We start from the raw sequence: 13,320 nt of genomic DNA on the forward strand, positions 1-13,320 counted from the left end.
TAAAACCTTTGTTATTACATGTTTTTGATTTTCTTATAACACTACATGCCTGCATTCTGTTGCAACCATTAAAAGGAGAGCAAACATAAAATAGCAAGAAATTGTGATTGTAACACATAGTGGCATCTTACACTAAGCGAGTATATGGGTTTGCATATAAGGCACATAAACACTAAAATCCAGCTTAAAAGGAGAACAAATTCCCATAACCATTGGAAAAGTTAAAACAGCACCGCCATTCCATATGTGTTTCTCCAGGTGTTTTGGATTTCAATGTTCATAAATCTTCACTAGTGACTACGCTGGGTAGGGATAGTGGGCAATGATATCAAAAACATCTGGAGGGACTTATATTGATTAGACATGCCCAATGAAAGCCCCTAAAACAATCTCCATAGAGAGCAGACTGAAATGTGCATAATACTGGCATTGATGTGATATGATATGATATGGCATTTATAGCGCGCCTATACACAAGTGTTTCATGGTGCAACGAGGCAAGGGAGGGGGAACGAAGGGAGGACAGACAACAATCCTACTAGGCCAAGTGCCATTCAGATAGCGCAAGTGCATGGGAAGGGTTAAGGGGAAAGTGCAGGGGGGAGGGGAGGTTACAGTACATGGAAATAGAATAACAACAATAAATAAAAGTAACAGCCAGCAAGTGGCAAGTGCAAAGGTGAGTGAAGAAATCAGGTGTAAAGTGCTGGTAGTGGGACTGTAGGGATACAGAAACAGTCCCCAAGTGTGGGGTTGCCAGGCACACAGTGCAGGTATGTGAGACTGGCAGGGGAGGGACCTGGGCCCAACATCAGAGGGTGACCAGGTAACCTCAGCCATGAGGTCAGCAGGGGAGAGGAGGAGAGAAAGCAGAAGCAAAGAGAAAGGTTTTGAGGTGCTTCCAGAACCAGAGATGGTTCTCCTCAAGTTTCAGGGAGGTAGGGAGTCTGTTCCAGAGAGAGGCAACACCCGAACAAAGGGATCTACCACCAACTCGTTGCTTGAAGAAGCAACTGACCCTGAGGGAGTTGGAGGCGGATGAGCAAAGAGCTCGAGAGGGAAGATATTTAGGAAGAGAGAGTTGAAGGTATTGAGGCCCTAGGCCCCAGAAGGCCTTGTGGACAATGCAGAGGGTTTTGAACTTAATCCTCACAGCCACTGGGAGCCATTGCAGAGATTTCAGTCCTAGAGAGATATGATCCCTGTGCTTGAGGCCAAGGACAAGTCTTATAGTCCTGTTCTGGGTGAGTTGCAGAGGGCAGAGGGCAGAGAGTAGAGGCAGGCAGATTTAGGAAGAGGCTGTTAAAATAGTCCAGCCTAGAGAGAACCAGAGCTCTGGAGAAAGTGAGTCTCTGAGGGAAGGAGAGGAAAGGATTCTGAGGAGGTGCAGCTGGTAGTGTGACTTCTTAGAGACATCAGAGATATGAGGAGAGAAGGAGAGTATGGAGTCGAAGATGACCCTGAGGTTTTTAGCCTTGCAGGTGGGAGCAGGAAGAGGGCCAAGAGAGGCCACCCAGAGAGCGACAGGAAAGGAAGGAGTGGGTGTGCCGATGAGGACAATCTCAGTCTTACTGGCTTTGAGGCAGAGGTCATTGGAGGCACACCACTCCTGGACATCAGACAGACACTGATGAGAGATGGAGAAGAGGTGGCCGAAGGTAGCCTGAAAATGAGCTGAGTGCCATCCGCATAGCAATGAAAGTTGGGGCAGAGAGCAGCAATGCAGTGGGAAAGAAGTGCTAGGTATTGGTTGAACAGACAGGGAGATAGGTTAGAACCCTGGGGGACACCAGAGGTAGAGAAAAAGCAGAGAGGAAGGACCCAAGTTGGACCTGGGATGGTCGGTCATAGAGGAAAGAAGTCAGCCATGCCAGGACCTGACCAGTGATACCAGGTTACCACAGAGACAATTGAGCAGGATGGCATGGTTGACTGTGTCAAAGGCAGAAGAGAGATCAAGCAAGATGAGGTCACAGGGGTTGTTAGAATCAAGGTTGGAGAGCAGGTCTTCACAGATGTTCAGGAGAGCAGTTTCCATGCTTCTGACAGCTATGAAGTTAGACTGATGGGCATGGAGACAACCAACAGATTCAGTGTGGAGATTAAGCTGGGAGATGGCCAGATTTTCTAGGAGTTTGCCCAGAAAGGGAGTGATGGAGATTGGGCGATAGTTAGCCGGGCAGCAGGGGTCAGCAGAGGGTAGCTTAAGAAGAGGTTGCACAAGGCAGTACTTCAGGGGGGATGGGAAGGCTCCAGTGGCGAAGGAGTGGTTGCAGAAGTCGGCCAGGGCAGGAGCCAGAGAGTCGATGTGGTCCTTGATGGTTTTGGAGGAACAGGGGTGAACCTGTTTTGATGAAACTATCATAGATCGGACTTGTCTAGAAATCTCATCTGCAGAGAACAGGGGAAAGGCAGAGAAGGATGGAGGAGAGGTGGCTGCAGAAGGGCCTGAGGGAGAGCAGGGAGTAGTGGGAGGGGAGAGGAGGAGAGTGAGGACAGGATATCCTGAGTTTTTGAGAGATGAAATGAAAAGCCAGTACTGTGCAGGGGGCCTGGGAAGGGACAGGAGAGGTAGAACATTAAGCAGAGATGTTCTTTAAAGTAACCATATGTTCAACATGTGTTCAACCATTAAAACACCAAAATTAAATATATGCAACGTCACACAAAATCATGGTTGAAACAAAGACTTCTAAAAAGGTGGTGGATACATGCAAGCAAAATAAAATTGCTAGAAAAGAATATTTCAACCTGTATTTCCCTAATTGGACCATTTGCACATGTATTGATTAAAAATAACTTCATAAACAATATTTATTTGTACTATCTCATTTTCAAACAGTCAATTACCTCTACGTCATAAACTACTTTCTTGATAAAACCCTTATTTATCCAATTCACCTACACCCAATATTTTACCAGGATTACACCCACATTTACTTAACAATTCAACAGTCTTAATGACACAACACTTGCTATGATGGACAGTTATCTTCCAAGCACTGAAGAGTGTCCGCTTCTTTTGAAATTCAGATTGCATTCACATATTAACTGCATCAATATCTTATCTTTTTTCTTTACATGTGTAGCATGAATACACAATTGAACAACTTAAAAAAGAGTTCCTGTTTATTTACGCTTTAAAATATACTATAATAATGGACAGCTATTTTGTACATAAAATGTCTGTTGTTTTTTACTGTTAATTTGGTGTCTTTAAAAATCACTTTCTCCATGGAATTTTGAAACTTGCTCCACATTATTCTCTATGCTTTCTTCATTTCTCCACCTTCAACAATGTTTTTAAAACTCCTACTCTATTCACTTTCCAATATATGAAACACTTGTTATAAATAAATCTCCTTCTAATAAAATATAAAAAGCAAAAGTTATTGCTGTCAAACATTGAGTACCTTTTTTGAATATTGGTATGATCTTTTGTGATTCATTGTAGATGTCATCAAGACCAGTAAAGTACACACTCCCTATACACACATCTTACACTGTTTTTCTTTTTTACATATTGTTTTATTTGTATTTCCTTACAAATACTTGATTCTTCTATAATGCCACTGCTCCTATAATTATCTCTGTTTGAACATTTTTATGAATAAATACCCGCTACAATATTAGGAGAGTAGCGTATCAATCACCCTTTGGCTCTGAGGTGTTATCACAGAATGGATTTCAGGTGTTCAGTTGAACAAACTTCATAAATAGCCCAAATACACTTCAAATCATTGTACATAACTTTCAAAAGTATCAACCTGTATAAACCACACTTGATCTGTTTTTGCCCAAAAATGTGATACACTCATCCTATTAAGTACAGGTATGTTGTTCTCAATGAACTCAATGCCACAATAAATGCCCTAAAAATCCCAATCTCCCTTTTACCACCATACAATTGACAATTAATAAAGGATATAGTATGCCAGGAAATATAACAATCAAAGTCTTTGGTTAAAGCATTAATGGTGGCTCTTCAAAGAACCTTTTGGTTGTCTCATTGTCCAGAATTAGTCTTACCACTTCTTGAATATCAGCTGAGAAACACTCTTTTACAAGATCAGTCGGATGTACACAATATTCTTGAAAAGCTTCATCGGGCAGGTTGCTACTAGCAATAAATGGGGTACAATGTTCACATTTGAATGCTATGGCAGGGTTGTACATTTTACACAAGGCTTTATTTATTTTGGAAGGAATTCTCAGGACTTTTCAACATTTGAATTGGAACGATCCCACAATACCAAAACATATAAATGTGGATTATGGGAAAAATTACCTCAGGATAATTTGGGTGTGTTTAAAAGCCATCATGCCTTGGCACATTGTAAATCACACCATGACACTTCCAAATGTTGAAAGCCATGGCATGGGAAATACCAAGTACCTTAGTAGTTACCTCCGGCAAATACACCCATGACTTTCCAACTATCCAAAGTGTATTCCTGCTGAACTCCATCTCCTCAGCAATGCAGATAATCAAATGTGACAATTGCTGTATTTTTTTCAACTTCATCTCTCCCTCCATAAACAAAGGACTTGTATGACTATCGGTCCAAGTATTTCATCACACTTTCTCCAAAAACAATGGAACGTCCATTAAAAATCATTGTCAGGGCCCGATTCTCAACTGGGTGGTAATTGCCTAACATGTTGTTAAAAGGGCTAACGACATTTTCGGTAATTACAACCTATTCTAAAGGTGGCGCAATATTCCGAAGTCGGAATGATTGCGCCACTTTAGGAATATGGGTGCCAGTTGCTAGGAAGGGCTGAAAACCGACCTAGCAAATGGCACTCTCGTTAACTATGCATTTGCATGGTTATTCTTGTGGCACTCCTCCAATTTCGTAAGTGCTTGAAATTGGCGCTGAACTACGGTACACAATTGGTGCCGTACGGAGGAATGCCACAAGAAGCCTTGTAAATGGAAGTGTCCATATACATCCGTGTTGTATATGGACACTGTCATGTACACCAAAGCAAGCAGCTTCAACGTTGCTGCAACATTGAAGCTGATTGCTTTGGTGTACATGAAAGTGTTCATATACAACACACGGGTGTATATGAACACTTTCATTTATACCAAAGCGAGCAGCTTCAACGTTGCAGGATGCAACGTTGAAGTTTCTCGCTTTAAATGAAAGTGTTCCTATGCACTGCACGGGTGTATAGGAACACTTTTATTTAAACCAATGTGAGCAGCTTCAACGTTACATTCTGCAACGTTGAAGCTGTTGGCTTTGGTGTAAATGAAAGTGTTCATGTACACCGCACGGGTGTATATGAACACTTTCATTTACACCAACGCCAGCAGCTTCAACGTTGCAGGATGCAACGTTCAAGCTGCTCGCTTTAAATGTACACCACACAGGTGTATATGAACACTTTCCTACACCAAAGTAAGCAGCTTCAACATCCTGCAATGTTGAAGCTGCTCACTTTGGTGTATCGGCAGCATTTTCGTTAAATAACGATTCCCTCGTTATTTAGCGAAACTGCTACCGAGATCTTCATGCGCCTGTTTCCAAAGGAAACGGGCGGATATTAACGAAAGCACTGTCGTGCTTTCCGATGACGCCCAGGCCCACTTCAGAATTTCAGTGGTGCCTGGGCGTCATGAAATGGCGCAGTGAATAGTGCTATTTAGCACGTTCACTGCGCCATGTTGAGAATCGGGCCCTCAATCTGCAACCTGGCTCATGGACTACACTGACAATCACAATCATCTGTAATATATTCAGAGCCACATGGGTGATTGCTCTGTGAGTCCCAAAGTGATGCCGTAGTTTGTGGACCAATGCATGCACTCGATGCACCCACAAGGTTCCTTCTTCTCTTTCAGTTAATATATTTAAAATTACCTTTAATTGGTTCAATTCATTCCATTCACAAGAAGATGTATCAATTAAATTGATAAGCACTTTACCTGACCTTGGTCTATCTCTTTCCTCGGCTGGGGCCTCCCACTGGAACAGCCTCCCTGTCACTTTGAAACTTGAGGAGAACCTTCCCCGGTTCCGAAAGCACATCAAGACCTTCTTCTTTGCTTCTGTCTTCGCTCTTCCTCTGCCCTGCTGTCTTCTTTGGCACTGTGCATCTGGTACCCTCTGATTTCGGGCCCAGGTCTCTGCCCACCAAGACACGCACCCGCACTGCCTCCTGGCAACCCTTGCACTTGGGTCTGTATCTGTAAACCTACAGTCCCCTTCCCGCACTTATCAGACACTCCTTGTCTGCACGTTTTACTTTGCACTTGCCACCCTGGTGGCTGCACTACCAGTTGTTGTTGTTTGTATCACTTGCTCAGCACTTTCCACTTCTCCCATTCCCCTTGCACTTTCCCCCTTCCCTCTCCCCGGCACTTGCACATTCTCAATGTCACTGGGCCTAGTAAGATAGTTGTTTTGTCCTCCCTTGTACCCCTCCCTTGCCTCCTCGTGCTCTGAAACACTTGTGTATAAGCGTGATACATATAAAATAGCATATCATATCATACTCAGAAAAATAGGTTAAGTACTTCTTTCCCTTCAAAAATAGCATTTAAATCAGAAGCTTCTCTATCACTTATATAACTAACTCCTTATTCTTGGCTCAACACACTACCTCAACAAGCTGGGCCACAAATACTCATCATTCATAATTGACGATAACAAGATCAAGGTAGCTAAGGAGGTTAAAACCCTTGGCTTCTATCTAGAATCCTCCATCACCTTCAACAAACAAGTGAACGCTATGGCCTCCGCCACAGCGTACACTTGCAAACTCATTAGGGCAGCCAAACCCTTCCTCTCCCCCACCAACTGTACCACCTTGGCCAGGGCACTGATCCTGTCCAAGTTGGACTATTGCAACGCTCTATATGTAGGATGTAACAAATATATCTCAAACAAAATCCAAATCCTCCAAAATAATGCCCTTAGAGCGGCCCTCAGTATCCCAAAGAAAGCAAACATCTCTGACTCCAGAAGATCCGTCAACTGGCTATCCACCAAGGACAAGATATTCCTTAAATCGGTGTCTCTGATTCATAAATGCCTCCACCAAGCAGCCCCTCAATACCTCATCTCCAGATTTACTAGACCCACCTTCTCTCGCCCGTGAGAACGGCCAATACCAACCTTCTTCTGGTGCCCAGGTTCAAACGAACTATGTCTGGAGGCAACAGCTTTCCCTTAAAGCAGCGCAATTTTGGAACTCCCTTCCTCCTACCTGCAGGGATGACCTACCCTACCACCAGTTCAGAGCCAGAACTATCCACTGGCTTAAAACACTCGACTCATAACGACCTTCCGATGCCTGGATGCGCCACTACCACCTGGCTTCTTACCTCAGTGTATGTAAATATGTATATAGTATTGCTTAAAGTGTATATGTTCCTCCCCACATATTCGGCGTGAAACGTCCTGCACTGTAACCGCAGCGGGACCTCACCCTATTGTATGTAACTAAGTTTTTGCAACCCTCTTGCTGCCTTTGCGCCTGGTTACCCCTGGGTTTGGTGCGCATTATAAATAAATAAATACAAATACAAATACAAATCACAGGCCTTCATCCCAAACTTCCAACAGCTTCAGAGTTATGTGGAAATAGCAAACATTCTAAAAATGTATTTCAGTATTTTTAAAAGTATAGTTACCTCCACAAATATACAGCAGACTAATAGTGTGAATTTTCTCTTTTGCCAACGTGAAATCGGTTAATATGAATCGTTTTATACACTGAGTTTGGTTTGGTGCTTCATGTAATTCATTCTTTGCAAAATTAGAACCAACAGCTAAGCATTCCTTCTTTTTTCCTTCCAAATGTGTCACATGGAAGGCACATGTGCCATATGCTCTGCAATGCCCTTTTGCCGACTACCTTCTCTCAACCTTTCCGCACTAAAAATGAAAATCAGGCTTCAAATAGTAAACCACAGCATGCTTTTGACATGCTTATTTTAACCATTATCTATGCCCTACCGACATATATATCTCAAGACAAACGATTAGATGATGTAATCCCCTCTTCTAATTCCAAAATGTCAACGAAATGGTGAAAATTACTTTTCAACAATCTTTCGCTATTAAATGCATAAAACACATCAGAAATATGTTAACAGAAGGAATAAAATAGACATTGCTTAACATGAAATGCTTCAGAATAAGTAGAGCAGCAACAACCTTCTTTGCTCAAATCACACAGCATAAACCTGTCGTATGTAAACGCAATAGATTCTGGGACATTGTTTAACTGGTAGGGCGTAAAAGTATGTACATAATATGCGAAAATGACTGAGTGCAGCGAGACAGCCCAAAGCAAACAAGAGTAGTTCGCAGGGGTTCACCCCGAAAATGTATTTTAAATAATGTGTTAAAATTGTGCATTTTACTGCACTTTGTGTGGCTTTTTATCCAATTTTTCAGTTTGCAATCGTATTTATTTCTTAATGTGATTAAGTTTAAACATTAAACTTTACACATATTTACATAAAATCCAAATATAAAATATACAAAATACAATTTTTACAGAAAGAAAAAATAAATAAAATTATTTCTAATCACAAATAATAATGGATAGTACTATAGTAATAATTCATTCACGAATCACTCATTTCTTTGTTGCACCACAATCAACTATGTATTGTATGAATCCTTTTAAAACTTCATTGTTTCACAAACAGATCAACATTAAGGGCTTTATTGGAGGCAAGATCTGTGGCTCTACATTAGAAAAAAGGGGAAAGAACTGGATCCCATATGTTCCTATGTTAGTGCCATATAATTCGTTGCCTGACATCTCAGCCTGATGGAAAATATTGACCAACATGCACTCAATACTGCTACGATATAGACTAATTTTCAGTCAAGATGCTCCAATTCATTATATTGAAATACCCAATAGGGATTCAATCTTTAGCCAAACGTTTTAAAGTGCGTTAATTAATCAAATGCGCCTGGTGTTTATACAGTGGAGCCAGAAGGACATCTCACCAATTGTTTCCAGATTGAGAACATAAGTGCCAATATAGCGCTCATACGTTTTGGACATTCTAGGGCATTCGGTCAGCAGGTGTTGGGCGGACTCTGGCAGTTCATGGTTTTTACCGAGTCGACAACACCGGCCTTCCTTAAGAATCTTGTTGATAATGCCTGTAACAGTCAAGGTGGAAAGTTGTGCTAATCTCATTAGTTGTGTGAAACGCCTAAGTCTCTTAGAGGTGCAGAGGTTAAGGCAGCACTGAGGCTTCTTGAATGTGTATAGCACATATGGCACAAACTGATATTTTTTTAAATCACTCAGGTGGGCATAGTTCTCTAGCCAATCCCAGAGTTCTTTTCGCTTGGCTAGTGAGTTCTGCATTTTCTCTAAATCGTTACCCCTTCAAGGTGACCAGCATATCTCAGTAAAGAATGTGTGCATAGTCTCTTTCAGTGTACAAGTAGAGTGTAATTTTGTTGTTTCCTAGTAAATAGCTGTCAGCAAAGCATTATTTGTGCTGCAGCACATCTTCAGGTAAAGGTCTGCTCTCTTTTTCAAGATGATGGGCCTCATTACAAATCAGGCGGTCCGGAAATAACGGTGGTGGTAAACCCGCCGCCACCGTTGTTTCCGGACCACCTGATCCCGACTCCTGCAGGTGGGAGGTGATGTTCCCGCCAGGTTTGACCTGGCGAGTTTAACACCGCCCGCCTGCAGGCGGACGAGGAAACACCGGCAGCATTACGAGATGCTGCCGGTGTTTCCATGATTCCCATTGAGTCCCATAGGACTCAATGGGAATGGGGATTAACACCATTCCGCCTCCGTGATTCCTGGAAAACCGGGGTTGTAATGCCCCGGTAATTCCGGGAATCACGGAGGCGGAATGGTAATATGAGTCTGGCGGTAACCAGGCGGTTTTACCGTCTCGGTTACCGCCGGACTCGTAATGAGGCCCGATGGCTTTTAAAGGAATTAAGCCCAATTCCAATCTTATAATAGCCATCAGAACACAGACCGGTAGGCCAAGAATCTTCCGCCAAAACTTACCCTCAATGACCTGAAGCCATTTAAGAACTGTGTGTAGTAAGGCATCTAAACCATAAGTTATCATGGGAGCAAAAACTTGGATATAAAGTTGACGAGTGCCCCACCAAGTAAAACCTCCTTGTTTGTTAGTGAAGTTATGGATCAATACCATTTGGGTCAAATTCAATACTAAGTTATTTGTGATCACTTTGTATCGTAGTATATGGAAAAAGGCAATAGATGCAAGTTACCAACAGTGCTCAAGATCATTTTCCAAATCCATTTCATTGTGCCTCTGCCCACAACATATGCTAGTAAATATGTTTTATTTTGGCTGTGCCCATACGTGCCCATGGATGCTGCACCAATATATACCAGAATTACCATTTTAGGATGCCAAGCCAATACAAAATGCAATGTTGCAGAAAGAAAGTATTTCTAGACTGGCTATTCCAAGATATGCCAGTTTGCCATTACACTCATCATGTTTGCTTTACAGTTGATGCACAGTAATGGTTTGTGCATCGTGCGAAAAGCAAATGCAAGTATTATTATGCGGATAGACTTGCCTACATTAATTGTAGACCATCCTATTCACGTAATAACACTTCATGTTCCATTTTTGCTTTGCCCTTAAAGCACAGTACTCTGTGCATCAAGGGTAAAGCAAAGAAGAATGCCAAGACCAAATCAGGCGCCGCCCCTAAATTAGTTGTGGGATTTAGCATGCATGGGGCAATTCAGATTAGTGCCTTGGGAGAGCATCATGAGTGTCTGTACCATCCAGCCATGTCCCTGTACAAGCATATTGCAGGATGCTCCACAGTCCACGCCCCACTCGTTCAAATACACCCTGCAGCAGGATTCCCCTGCAATTAGGGTACTCAGATGGCCACATTTGATCCAGTCATCAAGTGTCCTGGTCCGCGCTTTCATTAAGCAATATATTACAAGGTGTGTTGTACCAAAACTAAATGTTCCAGCACACACTAGCTTGTAAAATAAAGCTAATGAGTGGAAAGTTGAAGTTTGGGTGGGAGAAAGATATCTGGGCTTGAATTCCTGCAGCATGTAATGTAATGTAACTTGTAAAGGGCCGCTAAAAATCCAAAGGTCTCCGGGCGCTAAGTCTGACCTTCCAGAGAGCCCAAACACCCAAAAAGGAGTAACCCAAAACACCAGACGAAAAAGAATCAACAGTCTAAAAGAAAAGTCTTCAGTGCTTTTCGAAAGGGAAGCTGGTCCAGGATAGCCAAAATTGCAAGAGGCAAAGAAATCCACAAACCTGCAGCGGCAGCAGCTGAAAAGGCTTTGGCGCCAACCGTGGATTTACGAGGATGGGCGACCAGCAGCAGATAATGATTGGCAGAGCGTACACTCTGAGAGGGAGTATTTCTCCTAATCTTCTGAGAGAGAAGGGGGCTCCACCATCTTGAAAGGCATGATGGACCATACACAAAGCTTTAAACTTACTAGGGGCCTTGATACGGAGCCAATGGAGTTTCCTAAGAACTGATCAAATTTAGGGAGCCCCATGGCAAGGCATGCTGTGAGATTCTGGACCACCTGCAAGCGCTGAATAAGGGTCTTTGGTTGTGTCAACAGAGTATCTATGCATGAAAGAGATAGGGCCTCACAGCGTCATGCTCCTAAAGTATGTGTTGCACCACACCAGGCAAGGTTTCAGAACAGCAAGTCATTCATACATAAGAAAGACTGGGCCCTGATGAAGTACCCCCTTTATGTCATTGCTGTCGTTGCATCAAAAAAGAGCCCATAGACGCCGGAGTCCCGACATCGCTCCTGGATTGCCCTTGACCCAGTGATCTACAACATACTATGCCCAGCTGAGGAGAAACAATGGAACATGTAGAAAGCCTGTTTCTAGGATTGGAGAGGAGGAAGGAGAGAGGGGGCAGGCATTCAAAAAAGAAAGAGGCACTGATATAGCATGTTGGTTTGAATCATTTTTCATATCAGAATTATGATGGGGTATTTTTGTTGCAGAAGTGTTGGATGAAATGCTGAGACAAAACCATTCAGAATTAACCACATTTTCGAATTTATTTACGTGAAAACAATTCCTAAAGCCAGTTAAAATAGATGAAACAGAAGGGGCAGGGAAACACACAATCCAAGCTACAACTGTTGAATTTTAGAAGAAAAGGGTGGTAAGCTAATTAACTCTGTAGGTCCATATAAGGAAGAAGTAAGCCACTAAAGTGATCTCGTTTCTATGGCCATTGTTGCCAGATAGCCTTCATGAATGGAGTAGCCAACCATGTCAGGCACCACAGACCAGTCCTGTGATGTCAGTATGCTTCACCCTCACTGTCAGGGACACTCTGGCTCTCTCCCTGGCCTCAATTCGTCTTGGACAAAACAATCTGGGCTGGTCACTTTTTATGATACTGTTGCAGGGCAAGTGGTGTTTAAAATGCATAGGAACCTGAAAGTTGTATACTGGTATAAGGTGAGATTTTCTAGCAGAGCTTCCCGTTGACTCTCTTTGGTTCTGCGGCATCTATGTTTGAGGAAAAGATGACTCTAGGTCTGAGGAGGTTCGTTTATGGAAACATTTAGATAGTTTGTTCGCTATTTTCTTTATGTCACATATCCACTGCATATTTGTGTGACCTGCTGCAGAGACTCACTGTGCATTTCACTGACCTGTAGAGCGACAGGCCCACCACAGGTCTCTGTGGCATGTATGCATGTCTGACTGGTTTATTAGTAATGGCGTGTGTGGTAGGTTTTTTGTTCGTTTTTTGTAAGCCCTCCTCTAAGTTATATGGTGGCCATTGGAGTGTTTGTACTCCTGGGTTACAGGCTGAGTTTCCTTCTCGGAATTATGTGATATGGTACACATGTACAGTGCCCTGTGAGGGGTCTGGCATTACACATGACTGCATATGTGACAGGCCATGTCTTGCACGAAGGAACAGTGGGATTTGTATAATGACTTTCCACACTCTCTATATGCCGACGTGTGATCGTTTTTAGGCTACAACGTTTGTGCCTAATGTTATTGTCTGCACTCCTTGCATCCTATGCATGTGGGTAACCTCATTTCTTCTATTGAATCATACCAGTGGGGTGGATTCCATAGCTTCACTGGAGAAGGACTCAGGGCAGGAGTTGTCAATCAACTTCTTTCCCATCTTCCAGCTGCTACCCAAGCCAAGATGGAGAGAGGCAGAGAGTGGCGGATCAGGAGGGACCACCATTCTCCACCCATAGGCAAGTTTGAATGAAACAAGATGTGTGAGTGCGCTTGTGTGGGATTAATGTGTGTCTTTGAGCATGGTGGTGGGGTGA

The sequence above is a fragment of the Ambystoma mexicanum genome, chromosome 7q (genome assembly GCF_040938575.1).
Source record: "Ambystoma mexicanum isolate Mex_15411 chromosome 7q, UKY_AmexF1_1, whole genome shotgun sequence".
NCBI lineage: Eukaryota > Metazoa > Chordata > Amphibia > Caudata > Ambystomatidae > Ambystoma > Ambystoma mexicanum.